We start from the raw sequence: 9,892 nt of genomic DNA on the forward strand, positions 1-9,892 counted from the left end.
AAAAAGGCTATCCAACTTTGAAAATAAACATGAAACATCACTGAAGCTTCAAAGCTTGTGCGTGATATAGATGGTAATATTTATATAGTATTAGATACAACAGTAATACATTAACAGTAATATTAGAACAACAATTATATATTTAAATATTTCCACAGGTACTATTAAACTAATTTCATATTTTTTTAATTATTGTCAAGGTAGGGTTTTGGTGTCTTATTTTGGTAGGTGGGTTGTCAAAGTCCGGTATATGTCGTATTTGGGTGATTTGGAGTATATCTGTTTATTGTAAAAACTTTAGATTTATAGGGTTATTGAATATGTTTCTATCCATTGCTTCACATGGTATTTGAAAGTGGTATAACATTTGATAGATTTGAGGTTTTGTGGCAGTGAATTGTATATTCTTGGTGCAAGTTATTCTGCTGAGCGTTGACTGACTGCTTTTCGCAGGTTGGAACTTCCATGTTTTTATTTTTTATTCGACTTTCATAACGGTGGTCGATGGGTGTTGACTTGATTTTATTTTTACGTATATACATTAGAATTCGTTGAAAAAATATTCGTCTAATATCCAGAACATTGGTCTCTGAAAATAGCTTGTCACTGGGATATCTTATGTTCTTCTTCAACATAATTCTCAGAATCCATTTTTGTATGATACTCAACAAAAGGTTGAGGGTGTAACAAAAAAATGTATAATATTTTCTGTTACACCTCCTCAACCTAAGATTCCGTAAGAAACCTGAGATAGCACAAGTGCATTGTACAGTTTTTTAAGTTTTTCATATCCAAGAATTTCACTAAGTACTTGAATTTTGTGAGCAGACCTCTTAATTTATTTTTTCACCTGCTCGATATGTAAATCTCATGTCATGTTATTATCAATTAGTATTCCTAAATATTTCACGTGATCTTTTTCTTCTATACGAGAGTTTTCTCCAATGTCCAATGTCCCAAGTTTGGAAGGTGCTTAGGGTAAGATGTGAAAGGCAAATAATATGTTTTTTGAGTATTGACTGTCAATTTGTTGTATTTGAACCAGTCACATATACTCCTCAGGTCTTGTTCTGTTGTTGTTTTCAAATCTGTCCATGTTTTCCCTTGTAGATTATTGCCTTATCATCTGCAAAACTGATGAGTTTACAATCAAATGGTAATGGTATATATATATATATATATATATATATATATATTATATACATCATATATATATATATATATATATATATATATATATATATATATAGTCCTAAGAGTCCTGAAATGGTTTTTTATTCCTTCAATTTCAACTGTTTTTTTTTCGATCTGATAGATAATCTTTCAGCAATTGGTGTGTAGGAACTCTCATGCCGTAGGAGTAGAGTTTTTGCAATAATCTCTCGTGGCATACAGTATCGAATGCTTTCGATAGATCTACAAAAATGCCTGATAAAGGGATCTTCTTATCTAATGCGTTGTAGATTTCGGAAGTCAGCATCAGAAAGGCATCTTCTGTTCTGCGATTTTCTTTAAATCCGAATTGGTTATCAGACAGTATGTTATATTTCTCTAGAAACTTTTAAAAAAGGCTGACAATAGTGTGATTGGGCGGTAGTTTTCTGCATTTGTTTTATTGCCGTTTTTGTGCAGTGGTTTGATAACCCCTATTTTTAGGCAGTTTGGGAATTTTCCTATCTCAAAACTTTTGTTGATAATATGAGTTAGAAGTGAAGGTATTTGTTCTCCTAATTGTCTTATTATTTTTGATCTGACGCCATCCCATCCATGTGATTTTTTCAGTTTTAGGTTATTGATGGTGTAAATAACTTCCTTTCCATTGGTAGGTTTTAGGTAGATACTATTTTTCATGTAGGGAATTTTCTCTGTGTAATTTTTTGGTATTGTTATTTCATCCGCATATCTCTGACCTAAATTATTAACATGGTTGTTGAAGTGATGTGCAATTTAATTTTTTGAGGTGATGAATTGATTTTCGATTTCTAAATTTTCAATTTTTGTATTTTGTATTTTTTTTAGGACAAATTTCATTGACTGCTTTCCATAGACCGCTTGAAGTGTTTGGACTCTTCCCTATTATTTCATTCATGTGTTCTTCATTTTCTGATTTCATTAGTTTGAATTTTTATGGTTTTTGTGTGTTTTTTAATGTAATGTTTCAGTATGTTTATGAATCTCCCCATCATTTCATCCACATTTTGTGTGTTATGTATATCCGTTCATTGTTCATTTTCAATATCTGTTTTGAGAGTATTATATACTCCTATATTTGTTCTTTTGTGAGTTTATTATTATTGTTTGGTAAGTGTATTCCAAGGAAACTGGAAAGTGATCTGTTATATCATAGTTGAAAACATATGAATTTATTTTATTCTCATCATTGAAATCTTTAACAAAGATGTGGTCTAGACAAGTTCCACTGCTTGGTCTTGTTATTCTATTTATATAGGAGATACAGTTGAAAGAGTTCAATATGTTTTTATAGTCTTCTATGTCGTTGTTATCGTTCTTAAGTAAGTCCATATCAATGTCCCCTACAACAATGTGAAGTTTATTCCTTTCTCTCGTCCCTAAATAGTTGTAGAGTTCTGTATTGAAAATAATGTTGTCTGTACTAGGAGATCTGTAAATTGCTGTTAGTAGTAAGTTGGCACTATTCATGCAAAATGTGTACCTCAATTGCAGTACTCAAGGTAATTTGAACAGTTTTATATCAATATCTTATATGTGAATTGATGAATATGAGTATTCCATCATTTATATTCAGTGTCCCTTTATTGTGAATTATATCATATCCTGGTAGTCTGTAAATATTTTCATCAAGAATATTTAAAGTTTCCGTACGTACTATAATTTCAAATTGCCTTGAGAATTGGTTTAAGGAGATAAGGAATTCATCATAGTTTTTACTAACGCTACGAATGTTCAGATGTAGGATCTTAAGTTTCTATTCATTATTTTCTGTACTGATATCGTTAAAAAATTTCATGCTATCAACTAGTTTACCTGGTATAACATAGTTTTCATAATTTTTTTTTATATGAATCCATTTTTGTTATTTTTTTTCTATTAATATGTATTCATACTCTATTTTGCGCATGGAGTGATACCAACACTCACGTTTTCCGGGAAACACATCTGTTCTAAAAATCTGTTCAAAATCTGTTTTTCCGTTAACCAGCTGTCGCACCCCTACGAACGACAACCCTCAGAAGTCAAGCTAAGAATTGTTGAGGTCTTACCTTTTAACGTGTGATTCCTTACACGGGTTGGACGATAGCAAGTGAAAATCGATCGTTCAGACTAGGGTGTGAACCACCGACCAACACGGCAGTCAATTCAAGTGAGTGAACAAAGCACTCACTTCGAACCGCCTGGCTACCGAACGACCCAATAACAAGAAAAAATTAACGTTTGGGCAGGAATATTAGAAAATCATATTGTAGGACCTCTATTTATTGATCGAAATTCAACAGGGGAACTGTATTTCAATATGCTGGAAACTACTGTTGACCCTCTCATCACTGAAATTATCGAAGCGAACCCCAATGAATTCGATATGGATATTGTATTCCGCCAAGATGAAGCACCACCACATTACTCCAGACAAGTGAGAAACTATTGGATACTACTTTTCCCGGTCGTTGGATTGGCTGTCGAGGTCCTACAGAATGGCCAGCCCGCTCGCCAGATTTGACACCTTCAGAATTTTTTTATGGGGCCATTTAAAGCGAAAGGTGTACGAAACTGAACCTGCTTCAATATTGGATATACGGCAGAGAATAATGAATATTTGAAGAGATATTATCGTTAATGTGTTCGAAAATGTTCGGCGAGAAATATCAGAGAGGCTGTTCATATGTCAAGATGTTCAAGGCAATCATTTCGAGCACCTTCTGAACTGTCCTCAAGTTTATTACCTCATATTATGTAGTTGAATATCAATGTATTCAGGCAATTATTAAAAGTTCCGCCATTTTGTAGTAGCTGAAGATATCAACATTACATTCTAGGGTTGTGAAGCATTTATCAGGAGCTCCAAATGGATGTATCACAAGATCCCCCTTTCCATTTAATTTTTTTTCAGGTGGCGCCCAGTCGTCATTTTGAAAAGGGCACTGCTATTATACATCACATAACATGATTCGCTTCTAAACAAAAGGGATTGGTGCTCCTTATCTGAATTCACCTTGTCGACTCTTGTCGTTCTCAGAAATGATTCTGTCAAATTTGTGGGATCTTCATAGAGTTCACACACTTGAGACTATCGGAACTAAACGAAGTCTAACAGTTTATTAGAAGAAAAGAGAGATGGGATGCAGAAAGGTGAATTTGTCAACACACAATACCATTTGCGAGTGTATAGGTGCTTCTTGACAATTTACCAATATACGGCTTTCAAAATGAACGTTTAACGAGTCAGCTCAAGATTATGCCAATAACTATACACTGTGTCCGTAAAGTATGGAACAAATTCATTTTTAGCTAAACAGGTCATTTTAAGAAATAATCCTGAAACACGTCGATTTTTGATGTTAATTTACCGTATTTCAAAATAATAATCTAATATACAGGGTGAATTACGTTCGAGTAATGACGTCACCGTCATTTTTTTTTAAATGGAACACCCCCATTTTGTCTCAATTTTCGGATTACTCTAGCTGAGCTGATTCCAAAAATGTATCACATGTTGATTCCAATTGGTACAGGGTGGACAAAAAAACAGTAGTTGTGTGTGTGCTAATAAAGTAACGCGTAACATTCTTTATTAGGTAAATTAACAATATTATCAAAAATACTTATTGTCTAGCGCTGTATTTGACAGTAACCCAAACGGTGTGCAAATTCTTGTTGAACCTTGTGTATGGTTTCTTGCGTAATATTGTTTATTTCTGTTCGAATTTTCACTTGTACATCTTCAATATTTGCTGGTTTCGTTTTATAAATAACATTCTTCAGATGGCCCCACAGAAAATAATCCAATGGATTTAAATCTGGTGACCTCGTTGGCCATTCAATAGGTCCCCGTCTACCAATCCACCTGTTCTGAAAAATTTCATCTACGTACCTTCTAACATCTACAGCATAATGTGGAGGTGCACCATCCTGTTGAAACTATAAACTTTCATCAAAACCTCCAGGATTACGTCTGCTGGGAAATAAATTACGTAAAGTAGGTACGAGATACCCCCTTAAAAACTCAAGGTACTTTGCCCCGTTTAAATTACCTTCGATAAAGTAGGGTCTAATGATTCGATTTCGTACAATTCCAGCCCATACATTTACCTTTTGAGGGTAATGTGTATGATGCTCACGCATCCAGTGGGGGTTTTCTTTTGCCCAGTATCTACAATTCTGACGGTTAACCTCACCATTCAACGTGAAAGTGGACTCATCAGAAAAAATAATGTTTTGTATCAAGAGAGGGTCTCGGTGACATTTATCCATTATTTCTTCGCAAAATTGGAGTCCTCTATCGGGATCATCTTCGTTTAATTCTTGCACAAGTTCGATTTTATGAGGATGCCATTTTTCAAGCTTCAATAGTTTGTGTACCGTTGTTTTGCCAACACCGATTTCGCGACTAACTTTACGAACAGAAGTGTGCGCATCTTCTTCAAAACTCAGTAAAACATCTGATGCTGTATCAGCATTTGCAGGGGGACGACCTGATTTGCGTACGTTTGCAACCGTACCAGTTTCTCGAAATTTCGTTTCCAGCTTACTGACTGTTGAACGCGTTATAGGTCTTTCTGATTCATCTGAATCAATTTTCAGTTGATGTCCTCGCACATGAATGACATGGACACCTTGTAGATTTTCCTTGAGGATGGCATCCAATTGATTATATTCCACAAAGCTAGAGGAATACCTCAATCCGTGAATGTTTCGCTCTAAGTAACAGGCGGTACGACGATCTTCTTTACTCAAACTGGAAAATGGTGTGTTTGGCAGCATTAAAAAGTTACTACACTGAATTCCAATCCTAATGGCTATTTCCTTAGGATGGAATTTTTGCTTGACGGTGAAGCCTTGAATATCTACAACAGCTATTCTCATGTTGACTCTTCGATTGATACTGAAGCAAAATCACATGTTCAGTTCCATTTTTTAATAATTTCGCTGAGTGGGAGGTGTTCTATGACAGTGTCGTGCACAATGATGCAATAGGCTCTAGTATTTTGAGAAAATCCCTCGAATGCTTCGATTTCAAGTTTTATATCAACACTGGAACTTTTGATGCTCTCATCCTTTATGGAACAATCGATGACAAAGGGAGCTTTGTCTGTAAAGACAGTGGAAGTGAGAAGAGGATTATGTTGATTGGTCATTTTGTAGCTGAGACCAAATTGTGAGTAGTTGAAATAAGCTTGCGAAAAATTCCCCTTTGCAAAATTCAAATGCATATTTTGCTTGGGGTAATTCTCACCGTTAAGAGTGAGCGTTATATTGGTAATATTCAAATGATTGGATATTGTTGGATCATTGTTGACTTTAGTGTAGTCATGATTTTTTTGGAAACATACAATCACATAGCGAGGGCTTTCGGGGAACGAAGAAGTCTTGACGGCCCATATTTCATTTTTTGCACCTTGTGTGAGAGCAGGCAGCATATGAAGTTCCCATTTTCTGAACGGTATGAGAATAGGAGGGTCTGCTTGGATAGCTTTCAAAAGTTGCAATTTAATTTGATCATGCGGAAAAAGTCGTTTAACTCTCACTTCGATATTTTCAATTTCCAATTTAACTTCCGTTTTCGGTGTTAGTGCAGCAGGAGTCTCTTCTATTTTGAAACAGTTGCTATCATCTCCAGCTCGTACTAATCGAATGATATGTTTACCGTAGGAAACACACTGATAATCGTTGAAGATATTCAAAATATGCTTGATGGGTATGAGCATGTTGAATGTTAGATGAGTTGTGTTGATGACGCCTGTATTGTTGGGAAAAGTCCAACCGGAGGTGGCCAAGTGTTTGATATCTTCGTCGGTGTAGATGAGAAAGCCTCTAACAGTACTAACAATTCCAAGTTCACGAACTGCTTCCAATTCCCTACCACTCTGCTCATAACTAGCAGATTGAAACATGAAAGCACCAGCATTGTTTACGAAAGACACCTTACCGTCCCCTTTGGTCTTCTCAACTTTTCCACTAATGAACAGCAGACTATCGTACAAAGCATCGTAGGCATCAGATTGATTGATGTTGATTTCAATAACATCGTTGTTGCGAAAAGATTTGACATAAGGATAGTAGGTACGCCACTCTACCTTTTGTATGGACTCATAGATTTGCGGTTTTCGGAAAATTTTAAACACTTGATTGGAAAACATGATAACCAAGAGATTCCAGAAACAATTTATTTTCCGTTGTCGATAGTTGTCGACTAGTGAAGGTCTTGGTGAAGACTGACTTGGGGTATGGAGGTGTATTATTTTTATAGATAGTCAGCACCATACTTCCGCTTCAATTCCAAACGAATTATTGTTTCTTCATTTCGGAAATCAATGAGCACCCGCAGCCTAATATTGTTTATTTCGTCTCTATGTGCAATAGGTAGCTGAATGGGGTGATTAGGTGTTTCGTCAATTGCATACCCCAGATCAACACCAACAGCAAATTCGTATATCGTATGAGTCGGTGTGTGGATGTAGAAGGCTCCAATCGTAATGTTGCTATCTATGTGTATGGTGCGTACTTCAATGATATCCACAGGAAGATCGGATTCGTGATATAAGTTTGGTTTGAGAATAGTAAATGAAAACCCCAGTATGTAAGCCAAGCTATTTGCAGGTCGGAAATCAATCGAGTGCTTCAGACAGAATATTTCATTTTTCAGCGTATTATTATTCGGTTTCAGATAGAAAAAATCCTCAGGGTTTTCCTTGAACGTTTTAGGCGTGATGTATTTGCTTATTAATTCTTCAATGTCACCAATTTCGTAAGATCCAACAGGTATATCGATGATTTTCTGTTTATTTTTTTCAGCGTTTTCATAGTAGTAGAATTTCGTACCTTCTTCAATGTTGGGTAAATTGTTGTACGAATGGAAACTGAGCAAAGCCAAAGTATATTCAGAATCAGAATCTATTCGAATGGGTGGATTGAAATCGATGGAGAGCGTCGAAGAACGATTCGTTAGCGTTAATATCATAGACATGACTGATATAATGTCAGTATGACATCTCCTTAAATAGTGATTGAAACAACAACAACATTTTACATAAAAATCATTTATTTCAACAATAATAACATTCTATTTGCGAACTCACAGAACCATAATACATTGCTTTTTGTAGCGATGATGCAACTGATGTAGGTGGTGGTACCTCATGTCGGTAATGGATGAAACATGGTAAACGAATCTGCAAAGCAAATCGATGTTGGTAGTCCTTCGGTAATCTATGCCAAACATCCAATAATTCCCAAGGTTTAGCATTCTCAATCAAATAGTCGATCGATAAAGTTTTCAATTCAGCATCGGATAAATCTCGCAAAGATTTATCTCCAACAATTTTTGCAGAAATTATGGAGGAGAAACTGTAGGCACAGATGTCCGCAATTGCTCTGGTCGAAATTTTGATAATGATCAAAATAATGTAATCGTTATACTCCCTCCAAAATATCTGACCAATTCCATTGGAGGTTTGAGATTACCGAAACTATCAAAATATTGTACAGCATTGCCGTTTTCAATCTAAGCTACCCAATGAGTGCCTGCATTCAATTGAGAATCCAAGTTCAATATAGCACATTCTCGCAGTCGAGGACCACGAGTTGGCAACGTGTCGCGCATAAAGACTCCACGGAAATGTGGAATTCTCAGTTGATGGGTACATTTTTGAATTTCCGAATCGTATAATGCTCTATGGGGTAGCTTCAGTACGAGTTTTTTTGCTTTTTCAAGTAAAGACCCCGCCCTTTGCATTGCTGTTGTTTCTTTAGGAACAGACCAAATCCTCGAGGTGTTTTGCGTAGGTACAAACCGTAACATAAATGCTCCATAGCTTTATTGTGACGTTGATCTTCTTCAAGTTTCTTTTTGGCATTTTTAGCATCTATTACGGATTTTGCGATAGCGCCTGCTCCACCTGCCAATGAACCCAAAGCTGAAAGGGCAGCGAATATGAGAGGAAGGATTCTTCCAGATTTTGCTTCGAATGGTATTATCCTAGGTATCCGTATGTTTTTACGTCCTCCAGTTTGACTCAATGCCATTTTAGCAGCTCGCAAAGACGAAGCACTAGATTTCTTAATATTGGTAGGATGTGGCTTCCAATTTTTAGTAATTTTTTGAAGCATATTACGTCGAAAGGACAACCCCATGCCGAGCCTACGTTTCGTTTTCATTGTTGTAGTTACAAGCCAAGCAGCAGCTTTTTCACCAAATCAAGCGTCTTTCGATTTAACGCGTTACCAAGCTCTATTTTCCAACACTTGATCTGCTTTATGACGGTCTTCTAATGAGTCGCTTTGAGAGTACGCGATATCGTGATCTTTACAATATTCGTACAAAGGATTCACACCGGTGTCACCGCGTTCCAATCTTTTTTTCAATTTGGTACCTGGCCCGCAGAACTGATAACCAGGTAGATGAAATTCGAACGGGAGCTTATTGATAATCGAATTGACGACACCTGCACCGGAGTATGTCAACATTGAGAAAGATTAGGTGATGACTGTGATGTTTTTATTTATAAGCGTAGCGCACTCATTATCCAGCATCACATCATGAAAGTCTTTCAACAAGACAAGACATTACCTATTGAAAATTTAGACTTTTTGAATGAAGCCAACCATAGTAGTGTAGTTGGGAAGCATTATATTATTACCCAATTCGTTTCGTGCGATAATTTGTGGGCCGAGTGGTTGTAGAAAGACAAACGCTATC

This window comes from Leptinotarsa decemlineata, unplaced genomic scaffold (genome assembly GCF_025532065.1).
Source record: "Leptinotarsa decemlineata unplaced genomic scaffold, Ldec_3_MD MMD2_tig00003557_RagTag_RagTag, whole genome shotgun sequence".
In the NCBI taxonomy this organism is placed as follows: domain Eukaryota; kingdom Metazoa; phylum Arthropoda; class Insecta; order Coleoptera; family Chrysomelidae; genus Leptinotarsa; species Leptinotarsa decemlineata.